An 11,849-nucleotide genomic window follows, 5' to 3' on the forward strand; every position below is an offset into this window, starting at 1 on the left:
GGAGCAAGTTTGTGGTGAGAGGCTGCACGGAGTGCTGTGTATATTTTGAATCGAACGCCGAACTCGAGAAGTCCAAATACGACGCCGTATGAGCAATTGTTTCAGTCGAGGCCAGTGCTGGGACATGTGAGGGTGTTTGGATCACCTGGTTATGTACATATCCCAAAACAGAGGAGGCCAATGTTGGATCCGAAGGCAGAGAAGATGTACTTAGTTAGTTTCGAACCAACTTCAAGGAATTTTCGTATGTTTGATCCGGCTAAAGGGAGAATAATTATCAGTTGTGATGTTGTATTCGACGAGAAGAGTGTTGGAAAGATAAAGTCAAGTCTTTCTGTTGGACAATATCTTCTGGAGGATGAAGATGAGGAGAAGGAAGCTGTTGATGGGGCTGAGGATCAGTCAAGGACTGGTGCCGAAGGGACAACAGGGGGTAAAAAGGTGGCGAAGAAGCCTACAGTTGTCATTCCAGTTGTCAATGTAGAAGATGTGGTAGACGGGTTTCAAGATCTTCAAACTCCAAATGAGAACGGAACTGGTAGGATCAACGCAGCATATGACCTGAGGAAGGCGGTGACTCCACCAGAAAGGTTTGCCTATAGTACAAGTGTTCATGAGGCTTTTTCTGTTTCTATTGTTGAACCTCAGACTTATGAGGAGGCTCTTGAAGGTTTAGATGGTCCGAAGTGGAGGAAAGCAATTCAGGAGGAGTTGGATGCTTTGGAGATGAATGAGACTTGGAGACTGGTGCAGAGACCTGAAGATCGGAACGTGATAAGTTGCAAGTGGGTTTTTCGCACCAAAACGGTACCTGAGAGTAACGAGAAGCGGTATAAGGCAAGGCTGGTGGTTCGAGGTTTCTCTCCGTGTGCTGGGATTGATTACAAAGAGACATTTGCACCTGTGGTTCGATGCGATACATTCAGAGTAATGCTGGCAGTGGCTGCAGTGCGTGATTATGAAATTCTTCAGTTTGATATAAAGACGGCATTTCTGAATGCTGAGCTAGAGGAGGAAATTTATATGGAGTTACCTGAGGGCTATAAGACTGGTAATTCTGATAACGTTTGTTTATTGGAAAAGAGTTTGTATGGACTTAAACAGGCTCCACGTGCTTGGAATCAGAAGTTTAGCAGTTTTCTACGGAGCTCCAAATTCGTTCAGAGTGTAGCTGATGAGTGCTTGTTTGTACGAAGGGTAGAAGATGAAGTGGTTTATTTGCTGTTGTCCGTAGATAATGGCTTGTTACTTTCATCTAGTTTGCAGACTGGTAACTTGATTCTGAATTATTTATCTAAGAGTTTTGTTATGACGCGAGGAAATGGAAGGTATTACGTTGGTTTGGATATCACAAGAGACAGGAAGAATAGGTCGATCTATGTTGGGCAGAAGGCATATATTTCGAGATTCTTGGAAAGGTTTACCATGGGTCAAGTGAGAGAATCCTCGGTACCAGCGGATCCGGCCGTTCTTCTGTGTAAAAAGGAGGTCTCTGGTCAAAGTAAATTTCCGTATTGTGAATGTGTGGGGTCGTTGATGTTTGCGACTCTCTCAACGAGACCAGACATTAGTTTTGCTGTGGGGCATGTGGGAAGGTTTCTCCAGACTCCTGGTCAAGAACATGTTGTTGCAGTAAAAAAGATCCTAAAATATTTGAAGAAGAGTTTGGGTCTTTGCTTGGTTTATGGAGGAACAAGGCTTGAGTTAGTGGGTTTCACTGATGCGGATTTCGCTCGAGATACGGATGAGCGTAAATCATCCACTGGATATGTATTTATGGTCGGGAATCGTCCGGTTACTTTGTGCAGCAAGAGGCAGAAAGTAGTTGCAGTTTCGACGACTGAAGCTGAGTATGTTGCTGCTAGTGAGGCATCATGTGAGGCTGTGAGTTACGCGAGTTGTTGGAAAGTATTGGTGAATGTCAGAACTCAGGTACTGTTCTTAAAGTTGACAATCAAAGTGCAATTCGGTGGTGTGTGGGTCATGAGCATCATCAGAAAGCAAAACATATGGATGTAAAATTTCATTATATTAGAGAAATGATAGCAAATGGTTGTGTGAGAGTGGAGTATGTCAGTACAGGTGATCAAATCGCAGATGTTCTTACAAAAATATTTTCAAGTGTCAAATTCGATTTCAATGTAGAGAAGCTTGGTATGAAAGAGTTGCTGAACAGTGAACAGTAAGTGGGAGTATTGAGTGTCACTGTACACCGATGTTAGGTTAGGTTGAGTTCCACTGAGTAGATGAGTCTAGCGTATGCTTGAGTGTGTAAAAATATCATCGCGGTTTTTTGATAGCATGTGTGTGCAGCGTTGTATATTCAGCTAAATATATTCATTTGTTAATTATCCCACTAGTTTCCACTTGTTTCCCTGAATAGAACCTACATATGGGTGGGGAGCGCAAGGGGTAGAGTTTCGAGTAAAAATCACCCCAGACGTCCGTTCCCGGCGGAACCTGATACGCGACACCACCTCTGTCCTCCCTAATTGCACTGCAATAGCCCTTCGAATTTTTCACATTTGCAAACCGCTCGATCAAGGCCTGCTTATAAGCCGACCTCTTAGCCGACACGAGAGACTCAAATTCTTTTACACACTGAAAGTAGACACTAGGAACGCCTGACTCAAAATTCGCTTTAACGCAGTCTCGATGAAGCTTATTCACCATGCGGTTCCTGGTAGCGCACTCGATGTCAAACCAAGGCTGATTCTTCTTGGCACATGGTACTGGTCGCCTTGGTCGAACTTCCTTCATCATATCAGCGGTTTTAGCCGCTTCTCTGATGGCCAACGCCAGATTATCACTTGAATCGTCCACTGAAGAAGACTCATTTTGAACCAGTGCTGCTCTTGGAGAGGTCATGAGATGAACGGAGTATGCAGCCAAACCGCCGAGGTCTCACCTCAGCTTGGATTCAGAAGAAGTATTGCCTGCCGGATAATAAAGAGACTCTTGATCTAATGAGTTATTGTTAATCTTAAGAGTGACTTGATAATGATCAGAGAGCCTCTCGTCTTGGTTGACCACGAAGTCATTGATAAGATCCAAGCCACCAAAATTTACCCAAACTAAGTCTACAGTGCTCGTACCAACATGACTGAAGAAAGTGATTTTACCTGAACGGTCGCCCGGAGTTCTCCCGTTCAGTAAAACCATACCTTGTGATTCCATCACCTGCATCAGATGAGAGCACCTTCTGTTGGACGACTTATCCATCATTTTCCAATTAGGGAAGGGCACAGACCCAGATAACAATGCCTCTTCTACGTAGCCCAAATCTGCCGTTTTAGTATTAAAATCTCCCTTAATCACAAAAATATCAAAGCTCAATGATACATGGATTTTTTCAATGAGCGATTCAAACGGCACGAAGAAATAGTTGAAGTCAAAACCTGGATCTGGAGTAACATACAGTAAACCCAGAATAATTTTAAGACCATCCAGATTCACACCGTGGAAAAACCACCACTCACACGTGTCTATTACCTCGGAAGGAAATTTTTTATTTATTAGAGACAAGAGGCCTCCGGCAGGCCTGCCACCATCAGGATTACTCACCGCGCACACATGGGTGGAGATGAAGTCATTGAGAGAGGATGGAGTGAACACAGAAGTAGACCAGGTCTCTGTTGCACACATAATGCGATTCTCTGAAGTGATTGCACTCTTAAATAAATTCCCAATACCGTGAACATTCCAGAAACTAATATTAAACGCGTAGTTACGGGTAGGTGTTTGTTGATTGCTGGAGATATCAATTAGTTTTTTTGAGCTTGAGAATTCGGGATGTTTGCCGATTTACGCGACGCCTTATTCTTAGGAGCTGGCTGGATACGATGGCTCTTGCTTTCCAGAAATGAGTCCAGCTCATCACCCACTAGCAATTTCCCGTCAAATAACAATTGCATGAACCACTTTTTCCCTGGAATGCCTTCCTTCATCAGACTATTCGCGATGCGACGAATGTTTCGAGATTTTTTTTCCTCGAGAGGAGTGAGGTCATGATCGATAAAAATCTTGGAGCTACCACTGGATTTAGAGAGTTGAATCTTCCTGGACATGATTAGCTGTTTGGTATCCCATGAATTCACTTCTGCCTTGATGGTTTTCCTCTCCTTACCCACGATCGCCGCCGATACAATGCAGTCACGAACGTCAAGAGAATCAGTGAGGAATTTGTCAGTGGATGCCTTCGGATTGGCTACATCAAAGGAAAGACCACGGACAATGATGTTGTTTCTTCTCGACTTCTTATCAAATTTCTGCATACAAAGATCAACCACTCTCGACTTGAACTTCTGACGATTGTCCTTTAGATTCTGAATCCCAGCGCCACAGGCCGTGGCCCCATCTGTCACCTCGAACCTATGCAGTACATCTGCCTCCTGGATTTTCTGCTTCACCGAACTCAGTTCTTTTTCCAGCTTATCAATACGCGCATCTGTCTCCTGCTTGAAATCGACTCGGTGTTCTGTTTTGTTTTCTCTTGTCGAAAATTCGAATTCCATCGCGCCATATCTATATTCATATGCGGACCTCGGACATAAAGGTAGGTTATGGACTGTTCAATTTTTGATCCGACTGACCCGAGGAACCCCTCAGTTTCTCCTACCCCCACTCGATCACGTGATAGAGCGCGAAGAATCCAGGGGATTTGACAATTTGATTATTTTTAAAATGGTTCTAATCCCAAATTCCTTAGTCCCAGAAAACTGGGACTTGCGCCTCGCGGTCGGTGGATGTGATCCGCGTTGAGCGGCGCAGAAGCCAACATAATCCGATGCTCCCTCAATGTTGTTGCATCGGTTTTTTACTGGACGGCCTTGTGCCGCCGATCCATCGGTGAGGTGGTGGGGGTTCGCACGTAGAGGCCTGAGATGCCTGCTGGCGTGCGACGATCGTCTTTCGCGTCCTACGTGGTGTGAGTCTACTCGACTCGGTGTGTGCGTGCTCGTCGGTGTGCTGCTCCTCAGCTATAGCGCCGTCTTGTAGCCCTTCCGATGCTCCGCTCCACTCCCCTCGTCACGAAGCTCACGTAACCCACGGTGAGCGCGATCGACAGAGTTCGATAGAATGATGGAAAGAAGGTAAATAAGTAAATAAAATAAAATAAAATGACAGTTGTGCCTCTGGGTGATCCGACTCATCGCTGGGGAAAAGACTAATTTTCCCCCCATGATCCACGGTCAGTTCAGGCGAGGAACAGTACATGATTTTTATCATGTTACAATTTATAAGTCACGAAAGTCAACTCAGGACAGTTCTGGCATATCATGCATTGAATACCGAGAGTTCACAAGCAGCGAATATCCGCATGGATATCGTACAAATTCGAATTGAAATAGTGGAAATTCGTAACTCATGACATTGCAATGATGACGGACAAGGAGAGCCACAGATTTAGTTTCAAAGTCTGTGGAGGAGAGTGGAGGGCCTCTTTTTATAATGATAATAATTATATATTCCAACATTCACAGCCGAATCTAATAACATGAACACGAATTGAAAGAAGACACAACAAGACTTCAATCATTAGCACAATGCGAATTCTCACAGTTTACAAAAATTGAACAGCTCTTATCAGTATATATGTACCAGAAATGTATAGGTGCATCGGAAAGAACCTCGTTCCCATAACTGAGTTACACAATAGTTCAGGTCACAATAACCATACCGTTTAATATATTATTATAGTCTTCATCTCATCAGAGTCGTCATTACCTATAACCATTTTTCAAAGTGTGATGTGGGAATTTTTCCCCACTTCCTTCTTATTGTTGATGGACGACTGAATGAATCAGTCATGACCACCGGTGATGTCTCGGCTAGTCAATGAGCTCACGGGGAGTTCGCTCAGACTTTGGTGCTTGTCCGGGGATGAGCATCAGGTATTTGGGTCTTGAATGTATTACACCAGTTGATTTCCAATGGGATATAATTAACTGATAACTCATTTGTATATAGAAAGGTATAATTAGATGTTTGTTTGGGTTCGGTTATCGCGCGTGCTAAATAGGACCTCTTGCTGGACTACCGTTCACGTTGGCTTCCAACCGTATTCTCCCGAACCAAGGGGCTTCAGAGACGCTTCAGCCCCTAAAATGCTTAGATAAGCGTTCTCACGGTTTTTGATCACTAATACTATCTTGGCATTGTCACTGACAATGCCTCATCACAGCCAACTGACTTCCTCTCTGGAGTTGGACTCTTGTGACACCGTGACATCGCTTACCTGGCTTTTATTCGTCAAATATAATAAAAATAGTTAAAAATGATAAACTAAGACGCGTAAAAAGCTCTACGCGTCACAATAGGAAGACTGAAGTTTTCTCTTCTGATTTAGGGATGTATGCTGACAGTAGTCAGAACTTGCGGCAAAATGCAATCGTCAACCGAAGACTGAACTAAGCCTAAGCAATAGGCATAAAAAGGTAGACGAGGTACCCGTCCAATCAGCAAAACCATTGGAAAATTTTTGGTAGAAAAGAAATTCTCTGATCATGATTTTGTTACTGAATAGATTCAAGTTCATGGAGCACGAGGATTCTTCCGAGATTGACGGCACAAGGATGTCCACCAGCGGTCCCCAGATGAATTCAATCGTACTTCAGCTGCACCATCATTTCCGTAAGGACAGAAAACAGATGAGCCGACTCAAGACTAATCATTCATCGACAGGAATGAGGCTGAGAAGAGGTTTGAAGGCGATCACATCAAGAAGGCATCGGAAGTGACAATGATACATTGACCCTCGAGGATGCTGTCATTTGATAAACCCACTGGACACGAGTGGGCCTGGCAAGTCCTTCATTAGATTGTCAAATACCTATCCAACGAACCTTCAATGGTCTTCAGGACCTCCAGCAATTGAAGCAGATTCTCTTGCATAAGGATGGAGACTTGATCCTGGACTTGCCTGAGGGCTCAAGGCACTTTCTGTCCTGGGAAAGAATGTGATTCGCTCAATCAGCATATAATGATCAAGCCCTGAATTTCGAACTTGATCGGAACGAGGAGAGAATCTCATCCGTGGAACTGATGAACCTTATGAGAAAAAATTCTGGAAGAATAGGAGAGCAATGAACGGCTTCAGGGTACCAATTTGATGATGAATGTATTGGGAAGGACTCCGATGTCGAACTGGATAAGAATAATAGGTCTTACAGTTATGCTATTCATGCGAGTTTTCATTGATTTTTCGTTTTGGATTTGTACATTCTTAAAAATGTTGGTGAGGAACGGTTTTATATAGAAATATTAAGTGACAATTTTTGTATACAACTGAATTTCACCAATGATAATAGCTGATAGCATTACTCTTTAATAAGATAATTATGTAATTATATTGATTACATAATTATCTTATTACCACATATTATGTGGTATCATTGGATGTCACATGTCCATTTGAATCGAGATAAGCGGTAGCGTATCGGGCCAAGTCGCGCCTCATAAGCTCACAACAACAAACCAATGAGAGCTACCAAGTATCCATACACGACACAACTTCCCCTTCCACTACTCTCAACTGATTTTCCATTCATTAATGAAAACTGAGCCCACTTAGACGAAAACTATCCTTAGTTACACTATATAAATCACTAATCCGCTTTCCACTGATGCAATTATTAATTTAATCCCTTCAATATTTACGAAGATATACACATAGCAATGAACTGGCATACACATTTTTCGCATTTCCGTTATCTTCTAAAGGAAAACAGTCACACTCAAGCCAATGAGTTGGCAGCGCAACTCGAATTCTCACTTTCGCATGCAGGAATTGCCAACAGCGTTCTACGTTGTATAGTGTCATGGAGAATAGAGGGAAGACGGCCAAACAGCGGCTGGTGGGACCCCTAAAATCATGTGACGCAGCATGTAGTTCAGATTGATTCCGATGGTGGCGGTAGTAGTCACTCGCGTCGTAAAACAGATAATTAGAATTGTAACGTTCATCCTACTGAAAATTTCATTCCCTGTCCGTGCAACAATTTAACAATTTTATATTAATTCCTCAATAAATATATGTAAAACCGTTGTAGAATACCAAAAAAATTACGGATGTTTTCTGAATAGCGATCCATGAATGACGATGCTTTGAAAAATAATTTATGAGAGAACTATGCAAATAAGCAATAAAAATCCATTTGAGGTAAGAATAGCACTGTCAATGACGAAGAACAAAATCCGGTAATTCGTTCAAGAGATATGGAGCATAGGAGGTTCGTATGAATACAAAAAAAATAAAAAGTCAGTAGCCCGGTCAAGTGAATTTTAACTACTGGGGGGCTATTCTCAACAAAAAGCCGCTTTTTCCACAGCGTTTTTGAAGCTGCGTTTTTCTGCCGCGAGGGGGTGACACGTTACTAAATGACACGAATTGATGAATTTGTGAACGCATTATAAACCTCAAATCGGTCAGATTTTTTTGACATTTGGGAGAGCTATGATAAGTCAACTTTAGGAAAATTTAAACAAAAACAACCGTGATGATGGGAGATAATATAATAGGTGCAGTGTTAGTTGATGAAGATGCCGAGGACCATCAACGGGGCTTACATAGGTTATTAAATGCGCGACGTAGGGCAATTAGACGTACCTCAAATCTACTGGAGGATTTGCCGGACTCGGTGTTCAATAAATACTACAAGTTCAATTGGTTGATAGGATTTATTTTGTAACGAGATTTTCTTGTTATTGTAAACTGCTTTATCAACACAAAAACCCATGAGTCATGTAACGAACATGTGGGGATGTTCGTTAGGACACGATGCTGCCATCAAAACAACTAACCCCCCGTGACATAGGAAGCCGATCCGTGAGTAAAAGGTCGAGAGAGAGAGAGAGAGAGAGAGAGAGAGAGAGAGTTTCACTTTTCCACCCCGGGGTGGTCAGAAGTCCAATCCTCGTGACGACAATGAGGTTTGGGGATTTCCACGCCATGGTGTGGCTAAATTTGTGTTTTGTTTCCGTAATATAATTTTCTTGATCTCAAGACCGGCATAATTACGCTTTTTTGAGGGCCCATGGAATTATCGCGAGGAAGGGCCAAGTTATGAGTCATCCGATAATTCTTATGGGAGCCACCCTATTGTTAATCCTACGGCAAATCGATTAGGTTCGGCTGAAATGCCTGCGCTCCAAATTATAATGGATTTTACCGCGGTTAGATGGTTACGTTTTAGATTTTCGGTGGAACGTCACGGGGAACAAGTGCAACCCTTTTANGTCACGAACAAGGGCCAAGTTATGAGTCATCCGATAATTCTTATAGGAGCCACCCTATTGTTAAGCCTACGGCAAATCGATTAGGTTCGGCTGAAAGGCCGGCGCCCCAAATTATAATGGATTTTACGGCGGTTAGATGGTTACGTTTTAGATTTTCGGTGGAAGGTCACGGGGAACAAGTGCAACCCTTTTATCCTGCGAATTGCCAGGTTGCTTAGAGTTTTGAAACGTTAGGAGAATCAGTTAGTAGTATCGGTCTTTTAACCCCGTGAATCCAGGAGAACCGACCCGTAGGAGGCGCCNAATTTTCTTGATCTCAAGACCGGCATAATTACGCTTTTTTGAGGGCCCATGGAATTATCGCGAGGAAGGGCCAAGTTATGAGTCATCCGATAATTCTTATGGGAGCCACCCTATTGTTAATCCTACGGCAAATCGATTAGGTTCGGCTGAAATGCCTGCGCTCCAAATTATAATGGATTTTACCGCGGTTAGATGGTTACGTTTTAGATTTTCGGTGGAAGGTCACGGGGAACAAGTGCAACCCTTTTATCCTGCGAATTGCCAGGTTGCTTAGAGTTTTGAAACGTTAGGAGAATCAGTTAGTAGTATCGGTCTTTTAACCCCGTGAATCCAGGAGAACCGACCCGNCGCGGTTAGATGGTTACGTTTTAGATTTTCGGTGGAACGTCACGGGGAACAAGTGCAACCCTTTTATCCCGTGAATTGCCAGGTTGCTTAGAGTTTTGAAACGTTAGGAGAATCAGTTAGTAGTATCGGTCTTTTAACCCCGTGAATCCAGGAGAACCGACCCGTAGGAGGCGCCAAAAACCCTTAGTAATTTTCCGAACATCGACCAGTTCGGCCCGGAATAACCACCATTTTAGTTATAGAATTATATAAAGAAAAATTCGAGTTGAGTATTTTTCGCGTTTGAGTTCTCCCAAAAGCATTCGGTAGCGCCATCGAAGCCAACGCTTGATGTGCCAAAATCTCCGCCAATCAGAGCCCGCCTGTTGGCCGGAATTCGCGCTGCGGTTAGTGCCCGTGACACTGACCCAGGGCAGTTAGTTCCGCGTTGACCGTCGTCGACCATTAGTCANAGTTAGGAGAATTGATTAGTAGTATCGGTCTTTTAACCCCGTGAATCCAGGAGAACCGACCCGTAGGAGGCGCCAAAAACCCTTAATAACCACCATTTTAGTTATAGAATTATATAGAGAAAAATTCGAGTTGAGTATTTTTCGCGTTTGAGTTCCCCCCAAAGGCATTCGGTAGCGCCATCGAACCCAACGCTTAATGTGCCAAAATCTCCGCCAATCAGAGCCCGCCGATGTTGGCCGGAATTCGCGCTGCGGTTAGTGCCCGTGACACTGACCCAGGGCAGTTAGTTCCGCGTTGACCGTCGTCGACCATTAGTCACGTGTGAAATTTTGAGTGTGTCCACGCAACGTAATTGTGCCACGTGGATTATTATACCTTTTGGAGAAGCCGTACCGATCCAGGATGGTTCGGAAAGGGAAGAGGACCTCTAAACACAGGAAGATCGTGAGTTTTTACGGTGGAAATTGCATTTATCCGGGCCATTGATAATGGCGTCGGTTTTTCCCCTTCGTGACGGTATCCCTCGCGTGGCCTTCAGCCACGTGCAGTAGTGGTTCACCCCCCTTTTTTCGGATTTGTGGGTCCGGATGTGTTATTAACCCTTATCCCGGAATTTATCCACGGGTCTCTCCGATTTTGGATCGGATATTCCACCCAAATTGGGTTGGCTCCGAGTTTTTTTTCCCCACTCCGGATTATTCCAATCACCTTTAAGATGATTTACGGGTTCATTGAGTGTGCCTATTTAATAATGAAGTTCCTGTGTCGTTTCCCAGTCGAAATCGTACGATTTTCGACGTGGGCTATTTCCTTCTCCCTCGCCCCTATAGCGAGGAGCATTCCTATTTTTCCCTACGTACACATTGCGTAGAGTTTTCCCCCTCGCGATAACCCCCCTAACGCGGCTACCAGTAGTGGCTATCGCTTCCCGTAAGCGTTCCTCCATTTAAATTTCCCTCCGGCTACAACTCAATCTGGAGTGGCTCCCAACGATCCCAAAATTTTGATTTTGGTTTCATTGGCTTCTCTAGACTCTCCCGAGAACGGAGGCTCTGGGTTTTTCGGATTTTACTCTGTCGATTTTTCGCTACGGCGAGTTTAGTTTTAGGGAATTTTTGTTTTCTCCCGCCGTACGTTATACGTGCACGGGTGGGTTTATTGCCTCGCTCTCTCTCACTCTCACGGGGAATCCGTATACCTTTCCCCCCAGTTCTCGGAATTCTCGAGTATTTCGGAATTAGTAAATACTATTATATTATTCTTGAGGAATTTATGACCTCATTTTGNGTTTTACGGTGGAAATTACATTTATCCAGGCCATTGATAATGGCGTTGGTTTTTCCCCTTCGTGGCGGTATCCCTCGCGTGGCCTTCAGCCACGTGCAGTGGTGATTCACCACCCTTTTATNAGTGGCTATCGCTTCCCGTAAGCGTTCCTCCATTTAAATTTCCCTCCGGCTACAACTCAATCTGGAGTGGCTCCCAACGATCCCAAAATTTTGATTTTG

Source organism: Diachasma alloeum, unplaced genomic scaffold (genome assembly GCF_001412515.2).
Source record: "Diachasma alloeum isolate Michigan unplaced genomic scaffold, Dall2.0 Dall_scaffold_01217, whole genome shotgun sequence".
NCBI classification, from domain to species: Eukaryota; Metazoa; Arthropoda; class Insecta; order Hymenoptera; family Braconidae; genus Diachasma; species Diachasma alloeum.